A 10,100-nucleotide genomic window follows, 5' to 3' on the forward strand; every position below is an offset into this window, starting at 1 on the left:
CCCTTCCAGATCCGCCAGTCAGCCAGACCCTTCCAGAGCCGCCAGTCAGCCAGACCCTTCCAGATCTGCCAGACTCTTCCAGATCCGCCAGTCAGCCAGACTCTTCCAGATCCGCCAGTCAGCCAGACTCTTCCAGATCCACCAGTCAGCCAGACTCTTCCAGATCCGCCAGTCTGCCAGACTCTTTCAGATCCGCCAGTCAGCCAGACTCTTCCAGATCCGCCAGTCAGCCAGACTCTTCCAGATCCGCCAGTCAGCCAGACTCTTGGAGGTCTGCCAGTCAACCAGACTCTTCCAGATCCGCCAGGATCCGCCATTCAGCCAGACTTCCAGATCTGCCAGTCAACCAGACTCTTCCAGATTCGCCAGTCAGCCAGACTCTTCCAGATCCGCCAGTCAGCCAGACCCTTCCAGATCCGCCAGTCAGCCAGACCCTTCCAGATCTGCCAGACTCTTCCAGATCCGCCAGTCAGCCAGACTCTTCCAGATCCGCCAGTCAGCCAGACTCTTTCAGATCCGCCAGTCAGCCAGACTCTTCCAGATCCGCCAGTCAGCCAGACTCTTCCAGGTCTGCCAGTCAACCAGACTCTTCCAGATCCGCCAGGATCCGCCATTCAGCCAGACTTCCAGATCTGCCAGTCAACCAGACTCTTCCAGATCCGCCAGTCAGCCAGACTCTTCCAGATCCGCCAGTCAGCCAGACTCTTTCAGATCCGCCAGTCAGCCAGACTCTTCCAGATCCGCCAGTCAGCCAGACTCTTCCAGATCTGCCAGTCAACCAGACTCTTCCAGATCCGCCAGGATCCGCCAGTCAGCCAGACTCTTCCAGATCTGCCAGTCAGCCAGACTATTCCAGATCTGCCAGTCAACCAGACTCTTCCAGATTCGCCAGCCAGCCAGGATCTGCCGGATCCAACTACCTGCCTAAGCTTCCTCTCAGTGCTGGGCTTCCTCTCAGTGCTGGGCTTCCCCTCAGTGCTGGCTTCCTCTCAGTGCTGGGCTTCCCCTCAGTCCCGAGCTGCCCCTCAGTGCTGGGCTTCCCCTCAGTCCCGAGCTGCCCCTCAGTCTCGAGCTGCCCATCACTCCTGAGCTGCCCCTCAGTCCCGAGCTGCCCCTCAGTCCTGAGCTGCCCCTTTGTCCCGAGCTGCCTCTTAGTCCCGAGCTGCCCCTCAGTCCCGAGCAGCCCCTCAGTCCAGTGGGGATCTGGGTGAGGACTACTAGGCCATGGTCGGCGGCGAGGGTGGGCTATCCTAGGACGCGAGGAGGAGGGACTAAGACATTGATAGAGTGGGGTCCACGTCCCACGCCGGAGCCGCCACCATGGACAGACGCCCACCCGGACCCTCCCCTATTGTTTTGATGTGCGTCCGGGAGTCCGCACCTTAGGGGGGGGGGGGGTTCTGTCACATCTAGCATAGTCTATGGCTGTCTGGAGTGGTTCTCAATCAGAGGCAGGTGTTTATCGTTGTCTCTGATTGGGAACCATATTTAGGCAGCCATATTCTTTTAGTGTTTCGTGGGTGATTGTTCCTGTCTCTGTGTTTACCAGAGGCTGTATAGGTTTTCACATTCATTCATTGTTTTGTTAGTTATTTCATGTCTAGTTCCTTTTATTAAAGAACATGTAGAACCACCAAGCTGCATTTTGGTCCGCTTCTCTTCCACCAGATGAAAGCCGTTACAATTGTATCTTTTATTAAAGCAAAAATGCACTTTTTGGTCTTCATTTAAGGTTAGGCATTAGGGTTAGCAGTGTGCAGTAGTTAAAAAATAACAACTTATACTGCACATATCCAGTGTATGTGACAATATTCTTGTTTTTACAGGGTCAATCGTAGTAGTACGGCACCCCTGGAGCAAATTAGAGTTTAGTGCCTTGCTCAAGGGAACATTGACAGATTTTCAGCTTAGGTATTTGAACCAAGGTCGCTGTCCCAACACTCTAACCACTAGGCTACCTGCTGCCCTAATAGTAGTAACAGTAGTAATAGTTGTAGTACAGATGTAGGACCATAATTTGATCCCCCTGTTAAAGGAGAACTGCAATGTAGGACATTTTAAACTTGTAAAATATTTGAGGTTTAAAAAGGCTGCACATTTCAGACTTGATTTTGCATTACTAAAAATGTATGAACCCCTACAAAAATGTCCATGAGTTATAATCCTCATAATAATTCACATTTCTTGTTGCGCAGGATTATTTTCCTGCTGTAGCAAACTGACTCAAATTAAGATTCTAGTATTAATAGTAGTGGTAGTATTAGAAGTAGTAGCTGTGTTAGTATAGTATATTATTAAAGTAGCTGGCAACAATGGTAGCTAATAGTAATAGTTTAACTGGAATTATATCTAAAAAATAATTGGGGCCGGGGTCTTGTGAGGCTGTGACACCACCCCTCGGGTTGGGTTAAATGTGGAAGACACATTTTAGTTGAATGCATTCAATTGTAGCTCACTTGTATTGTAGCCTCAGCTCACTGCCACCACCCCTCCCCAGCTCCACCACCCCTCCCCAGTTCACTGCCACCACCACTCCCCAGCTCACTGCCACCACCCCTCCCCAGCTCACTGCCACCACCGCTCCCCAGCTCACTGCCACCACCGCTCCCCAGCTCACTGCCACCACCCCTCCCCAGCTCACTGCCACCACCGCTCCCCAGCTCACTGGCACCACCCCTCCCCAGCTCACTGCCACCACCCCTCCCCAGCTCACTGCCACCACCGCTCACCAGCATTAGCTGAAGCCAGGAACTACGGCAGCTAGTGAGGGCACCGCCCGAAGTCTACTACTGTCAAGGAATAGACTCCCACCAAGCCTTGGTTCTACCCTCAGTCCCAGTTTTAGCCTTGGCTTTAGCCCCAGCCCCATGCAGCCCCAGCCTCATACCTATCCCTCAGGCCCAGCACCAGCCCTGGCCCTAGCCTAGCTCCAGCTTTCATTCCCTATGCACAGTACAAGCCCTATACCGCAAACCCAGCCCACCAGTCCTATACCGCCAGACCCTCTCTGTTCGGTCCAGAGAAAAGGGAATCCAGACTGGGGTCAACTCCATTCCGCGTACAACGGGATTAACAAACAGTGTTGTGGTTATAACGGAATCAATGCTCTATTTCCTTCTAAAGTTCTAAAAGCATTCTCTGGGGGTTGGTGGGAGTTAGTGGAAACTGGGTCTTGGTGAATGTAGGTCCCTAGATGAGACAGTGAGTGTGGGTAAATCAGGTTTAGACTGAGTCTCAAATGGTACCCTATTCCACTTGCAGTGCACTACTTTTGACCAGGACCCACATGGAATCGCATAGGGCTTTGGTCAAAAGTAATGCACTGTATAGAGAATTAGGGTGCCATTTGGTGCAGTTGGTTTACTCTAGTAATCCCTTGGGCAGACGTTCATCTGACAGACAGCAGTAGTCTAGACATTATGGTGCATCTCAAATGGCACTATTTCCCTATATAGGGCTGTGGTCAAAAGTAGTGCACTATATAGGGAATAGGATGCTATTTTAGATGCTGAGCAAACACTGATCTCATAGACTAGACATAACAGTAAATGGACAGTGCGTTCAGAAAGTATTCAGACCCCTTCACTTTTTCCACATTTTGTTATGTTACAGCCTTATTGTAAAATGGATTAAATAAATAAAACATTTCAGCAACCTACACACAATATCCCATAATGACAAAGCGAAAACAGGTTTTTAGAGATATTTGTTAATTAATATATATATTATTTTTTAAACCTTATTAACATACCGTAATTGCTGGACTATTAAGCGCACCTGAATATAAACCGCACCCACTGAATTATTAAAAAATATGTATTTTGTACATAAATAAACCTCACATGTCTATAAGCCGCAGGTGCCTACCGGTACATTGAAACAAATTAACTTTACACAGCCTTTAAACGAAACACGGCTTGTAAAAAAAAAAGGCTTTAACGAAACACGCCTTGTAACAAAAATTAAAACAGTAGCCTACCAAGAAAGTCATTGGTCACTATCTTCCTCCTCCTGTGTACTGAAACCACTGAAGTCATCTCCTTCGGTGTCGGAGTTGAATAGCTTCAGAATTGCTTCAAGCCGATGTTGGATTGTTTTCATTGTCGCTCTCCTCACTTTCATCCGGAGGCAAATACAGCAGTCCAGCCTTTCGAAACCCGTTGATGATAGTGGATTTTTTGACAATGCTCCACGCTGTCAGGACCCACTGGCAGACTTGACCATAAGATGCTATTCACCTGCGGCCCGTTTTAATGAAGGATTTCTTCCCCACTTGTCATCCAAGCCTCCCACTGAACAAGGAGCGCCACCTTAAATGCACGATTTACACTGATGTCGAGTGGCTGCAAATACTTTGGGCCATCTGCTTTTCTTCCCTCTGAAAGCTTTTGTTGTCTTTTTGCACTGAGTCAGTTCCTCACGCTGCTGTTTCCAACATCTTATCATCGACTCATTAAGGCCAAGCTCCCATGCAGCAGCTCTATTTCCTTTTCCAACAGCCAGATCGATCGCCTTCAAGCTGCATCATATGCATTTCTCCGTGTCTTTGCCATGATGAGGGTGACAAAATTACTATTATTATTTACGTCACATTATGTGACGGTGCTCAGTTTTTTGGCGGCATGAATCTTGTGAAAGCGGGAAAAATCCATAAATTAGCCGCGTCATTGTATAAACCGCGAGGTTCAAAGTGTGGGAATAAAGTAGGGGCTTATCGTCCGGAAATTACGGTAAGTATTCAGACCCTATGCTATGAGACTTGAAATTGAGCTCAGGTGCATCCTGTTTCCATTGATCATCCTTGAGAAGTTTCTACAACTTGAAGTTTGCCAAAAGGCACTTAAAGACTCTCAGACTATGAGAAACAAGATTCTCTGGTCTGATGAAACCAAAATTAAACTCTTTGATCTGAATACCAACCGTCACGTCTGGAGGAAAGCTGGCACCATCAATACTGTGAAGCATGGTAGAGAGATGCTGCCTGGGCCAAAGCTAGATTCACAGACTTAGGCCCAGACGGGCAGTCTTTCAGGCGATTGAGAAATCTGTGTGTAAAACTAGTTAAAAATTCTAAATCAGATTATTATGTTAAAACACTATCTGAATGTACAGGGAACCCAGCAAAATTTTGGAAAGATGTTAAATCACTGAAGGTTTGTGTCTCTTCTTCTCCCCCCAAGAAATGTATTTAGATTCTGGCCCTATTACTGACAAAATTGATGTCACTAATGCATTTAATCACCATTTTGTCTCTGCGGGCTTTATATTTTAACGTTTTTCAAAGCCAGCTCTTGAGAAGAGTAGTTTGGATGTAGATGGTGAAAATCTATTGAATGGTACTGAAAATGCTGGTCAGGAGTTTTCTTTTCGGAAATGCACTGATAAAAGAGGTCCGGGATGCTTTGTTAATGTAAAAAAATCCCCAGGGACTGATCATCTGGAGCCTGGTCTGTTTAAGTGTGCAGCTCACCTTATTGCTGTCTCAGTAGCCCATATTTTTAAAAGCATGGAAATCCACATATGTGCTGCCACTCAATAAGGGTGGGGATACAAATGATACAAACTATCACCCCATTTCAAGACTACCTTGTTTAGCTAAGATTCTTGAATACTTGGTTAATGTATAGTCGTGGCCAAAAGTTTTGAGAATGACACAAATATTAATTTTCACAGTCTGCTGCCTCAGTTTGTATGATGGCAATTTGCATATACTCCAGAATGTTATGAAGAGGGGATCAGATGAATTGCAATGAATTGCAAGTCCCTCTTTGCCATGCAAATGAACTGAATCCCCCAAAAACATTTCCACTGCATTTCAGCCCTGCCACAATCATGTCAGTGATTCCCTCGTTAACATAGGTCTGAGTGATGACGAGGACAAGGCTGGAGATCACTCTGTCATGCTGATTGAGTTCGAATAACAGACTGGAAGCTTAAAAAGGAGGGTGGTGCTTGGAATCATTGTTCTTCCTCTGTCAACGATGGTTACCTGCAAGGAAACACGTGGCGTCATCATTGCTTTGCACAAAAAGGGCTTCACAGGCAAGGATATTGCTGCCAGTAAGATTGCACCTAAATCAACCATTTATCGGATCATCAAGAACTTCAAGGAGAGCGGTTCAATTGTTGTGAAGAAGGCTTCAGGGGCGCCCGAGAAAGTACAGCAAGCGCCAGGACCGTCTCCTAAAGTTGATTCAGCTGTGGGATCGGGGCACCACCAGTACAGAGCTTGCTCAGGAATGGCAGCAGGCAGGTGTGAGTGCATCTGCACGCACAGTGAGACTAAGACTTTTGGAGGATGGCCTGGTGTCAAGAAGGGCAGCAAAGAAGTCACTTCTCTCCAGGAAAAACATCAGGGACAGACTGATATTCTGCAAAAGGTACAGGGATTGGCCTGCTGAGGACTGGGGTAAAGTAATTTCCTCTGATGAATCCCCTTTCCGATTGTTTGGGGCATCTGGAAAAAAGCTTATCCGGAGAAGACAAGGTGAGCGCTACGATCAGTCCTGTGTCATGCCAACAGTAAAGCATTCTGTACTGGACTTCCTGACGGGCCGCCCCCAGGTGGTGAGGGTAGGCAACAACATCTCCACCCCGCTGATCCTCAACACTGGGGCCCCACAAGGGTGCGTTCTGAGCCCTCTCCTGTACTCCCTGTTCACCCACGACTGCGCGTCCACGCACGCCTCCAACTCAATCATCAAGTTTGCGGACGACACAACAGTGGTAGGCTTGATTACCAACAACGACGAGACGGCCTACAGGGAGGAGGTGAGGGCCCTCGGAGTGTGGTGTCAGGAAAATAACCTCACATTCAACGTCAGCAAAACTAAGGAGATGATTGTGGACTTCAGGAAACAGCAGAGGGAACACCCCCTATCCACATCGATGGAACAGTAGTGGAGAGGGTAGTAAGTTTTAAGTTCCTCGGCATACACATCACAGACAAACTTAATTGGTCCACTCACACAAACAGCATCGTGAAGAAGGCGCAGCAGCGCCTCTTCAACCTCAGGAGGCTGAAGAAATTGGCTTGTCACCAAAAGCACTCACAAACTTCTACAGATGCACAATCGAGAGCATCCTGGCGGGCTGTATCACCGCCTGGTACGGCAACTGCTCTGCCCACAACCGTAAGGCTCTCCAGAGGGTAGTGAGGTCTGCACAACGTATCACCGGGGGCAAACTACCTGCCCTCCAGGACACCTACACCACCCGATGTTACAGGAAGGCCATAAAGATCATCAAGGACAACACCCACCCGAGCCACTGCCTGTTCACCCCGCTACCTTCAAGAAGGCGAGGTCAGTACAGGTGCATCAAAGCTGGGACCGAGAGACTGAAAAACAGCTTCTATCTCAAGGCCATCAGACTGTTAAACAGCAACCACTAACATTGAGTGGCTGCTGCCAACACACTGACTCAACTCCAGCCACTTCAATAATGGGAATTGATGGGAAAGGATGTAAAATATATCACTAGCCACTTTAAACAATGCTACCTAATATAATGTTTACATATCCTACATTATTCATCTCATATGTATACGTATATACTGTACTCTATCATCTACTGCATCCTTATGGAATACATGTATCACTAGCCACTTTAACTATGCACTTTGTTTACATACTCATCTCATATGTATATACTGTACTCGATACCATCTACTGTATCTTGCCTATGCTGCTCTGCACCATCACTCATTCATATCTTCATGTACATATTCTTTATCCCCTTACACTGTGTATAAGAAATTAGTTTTTGAATTGTTAGTTAGATTACTTGTTGGTTATTACTGCATTGTCGGAACTGGAAGCACAAGCATTTCGCTACACTCGCATTAGCATCTGCTAACCATGTGTATGTGACAAATAAAATTTGATTTGATTTGATTTGATTAGATTTGAATAAAGAATGGTACCAACACATCCTCCGAGAGCAACTTCTCCCAACCATCTAGGAACAGTTTGGTGACGAACAATGCCTTTTCCAGCATGATGGAACACCTTGCCAAAAGGCAAAAGTGATAACTAAGTGGCTCTGGGAACAAAACATTGATATTTTGGGTCCATGGCCAGGAAACTCCCCAGACCTTAATCCCATTGATAATTTGTGGTCAATCTTCAAGAGGCGGGTGGACAAACAAAAACCAACAAATTCTGACAAACTCCAAGCATTGATTATGCAAGAATGGGCTGACATCAGACAGGATGTGGCCCAGAAGTTAATTGACAGCATGCCAGGGTGGATTGCAGTTGTCTTGAAAAAGAACGGTCAACACTGCAAATATTGACTCTTTGCATCAGCTTCATGTAATTGTCAATAAAAGCCTTTGACATTTATGAAATGCTTGTAATTATAATTCAGTATTCCATAGTAGCATATGACAAAAATATCTAAAGACACTGAAGCAGCAAACTTTGTGAAAATTAATATTTGTATCATTCTCAAAACTTCTGGCCACAACTGTACAACCTTGTTCTTTTAATCTGATAATTGTATTCTTAATATAAATCAATCAGGGTTTAGGCCTGGGCACCACACCTAAACCCTGATAGCCCAGCAACCACGCTAATTGTTAATGATCCTGTCAATGCCTTGGATGCTAAAAAGAGCTGTGCTATCTTGTTTAATGACCTGTCAAAGGCATTTGACACTGTTGATCATTCTGCTTTGCTGAAGATATGATCAAGAGTAGGCCTTGGATATACAGCCTGTTTATGGTTTCACAATTATCTTAGCGACAGAACTCAGGCCATCTTCATAGATGGGGTTAAATCTGAATTTCTTGAGAATCAAAAAGGTGTTCCTCAGGGTTTGATTTTGGGTCCATTATGGTTCACTTTGCATATTAAGGAGATAGGAAACACTGTTAATACTTGTAACATTAATCTCTATGCAGAAGTAATCTTACAGAAACTCACTCTATATGTAACATCATTAATTAAGATAAGAATCACAAGTTACCAAACCCGTTCACAGGAATGGATGACACTAGAGATCTCTCCAGTCTCCACACATTTGGGAAATCTGCGTTTGTTTTTTTGCCCCTAATTTGTGGAACAATATACAGATTTCACTGCAGCTAGATGTACTTGTGCCACTATGGCAGTTGAAATTATTGATTGAGGACCTCTACGTAGTTGAATGTGAATGCTTTTATTAAATGTTTATTTTTGTTTATTGTGCTGAATTATATTGCTTTATACACATGTATGTTGTATTCTGTTTTTTTATTGTAATGTGGGCTCTCTTGCAAAATAGATTTCTAATCTCAATGTGACTCTGTTTAAATAGAGGTTAAATAATATAAATAAAATAATGTTTTTCAGTGGCAGGGAGACTAGTCAGGATTGAGACAAAAATAAACGGAGCAAAGTAAAGAGAGATCCTTAATGAAAACCTGTTCCAGAGCACTCAGGCACTCAGACGGGTGCGCAGGTTCACCTTTCAACAGGACAACGACCCTAAGCACACAGCCAAAGCAACGCAGGAGTGGCTTCGGGACAGGTCTCTGAATGTTCTTGAGTGGCACAGCCAAAGCCCGGACTTGAACACGATCGAAAATCTCTGGAGAGACCTGAAAATAGCTGTGCAGCAATGCTCCCCATCCAACCTGACAGAGTTTGAGAAGATCTGCAGAGAAGAATGGGGGGGGACTCCCCAAATGCAGGTGTGCCAAGGTTGTAGTCATCCCCAAAGAAGACTTGATGGTGTAAACGCTGCCAAAGGTGCTCAACAAAGTACTAAGTAAATGGTCTAAATACTCCTAGGTAAATATGATATTTTTTTATAAATAAAAAATGAATTTAAAATGAATTAAGTTTTTGCTTTGTCATTATGGGGTGTGCAGATTTTTTAAATCTATTTTAGAATAAGTCTGTATAGTAAAACAAAACGTGGAAAAGGTCAAGAGTCTGAATACTTTGCGAAGGCACTGTAAATCCGGGACACTCATATTAGTATGATGTGTTACGTTTTATATGGTTACAGAAGGTTACTTAAGGCCAAAATGAAAGAAGGGTGGGCTACAGTTTTTTATTTCAGGCAGTTTAGGCTACAGTTTGTTTTGGAGAAATGTGTGTTTTCTCCTACAC

Source organism: Oncorhynchus masou, chromosome 28 (assembly GCF_036934945.1).
Source record: "Oncorhynchus masou masou isolate Uvic2021 chromosome 28, UVic_Omas_1.1, whole genome shotgun sequence".
Taxonomy (NCBI): Eukaryota; Metazoa; Chordata; class Actinopteri; order Salmoniformes; family Salmonidae; genus Oncorhynchus; species Oncorhynchus masou.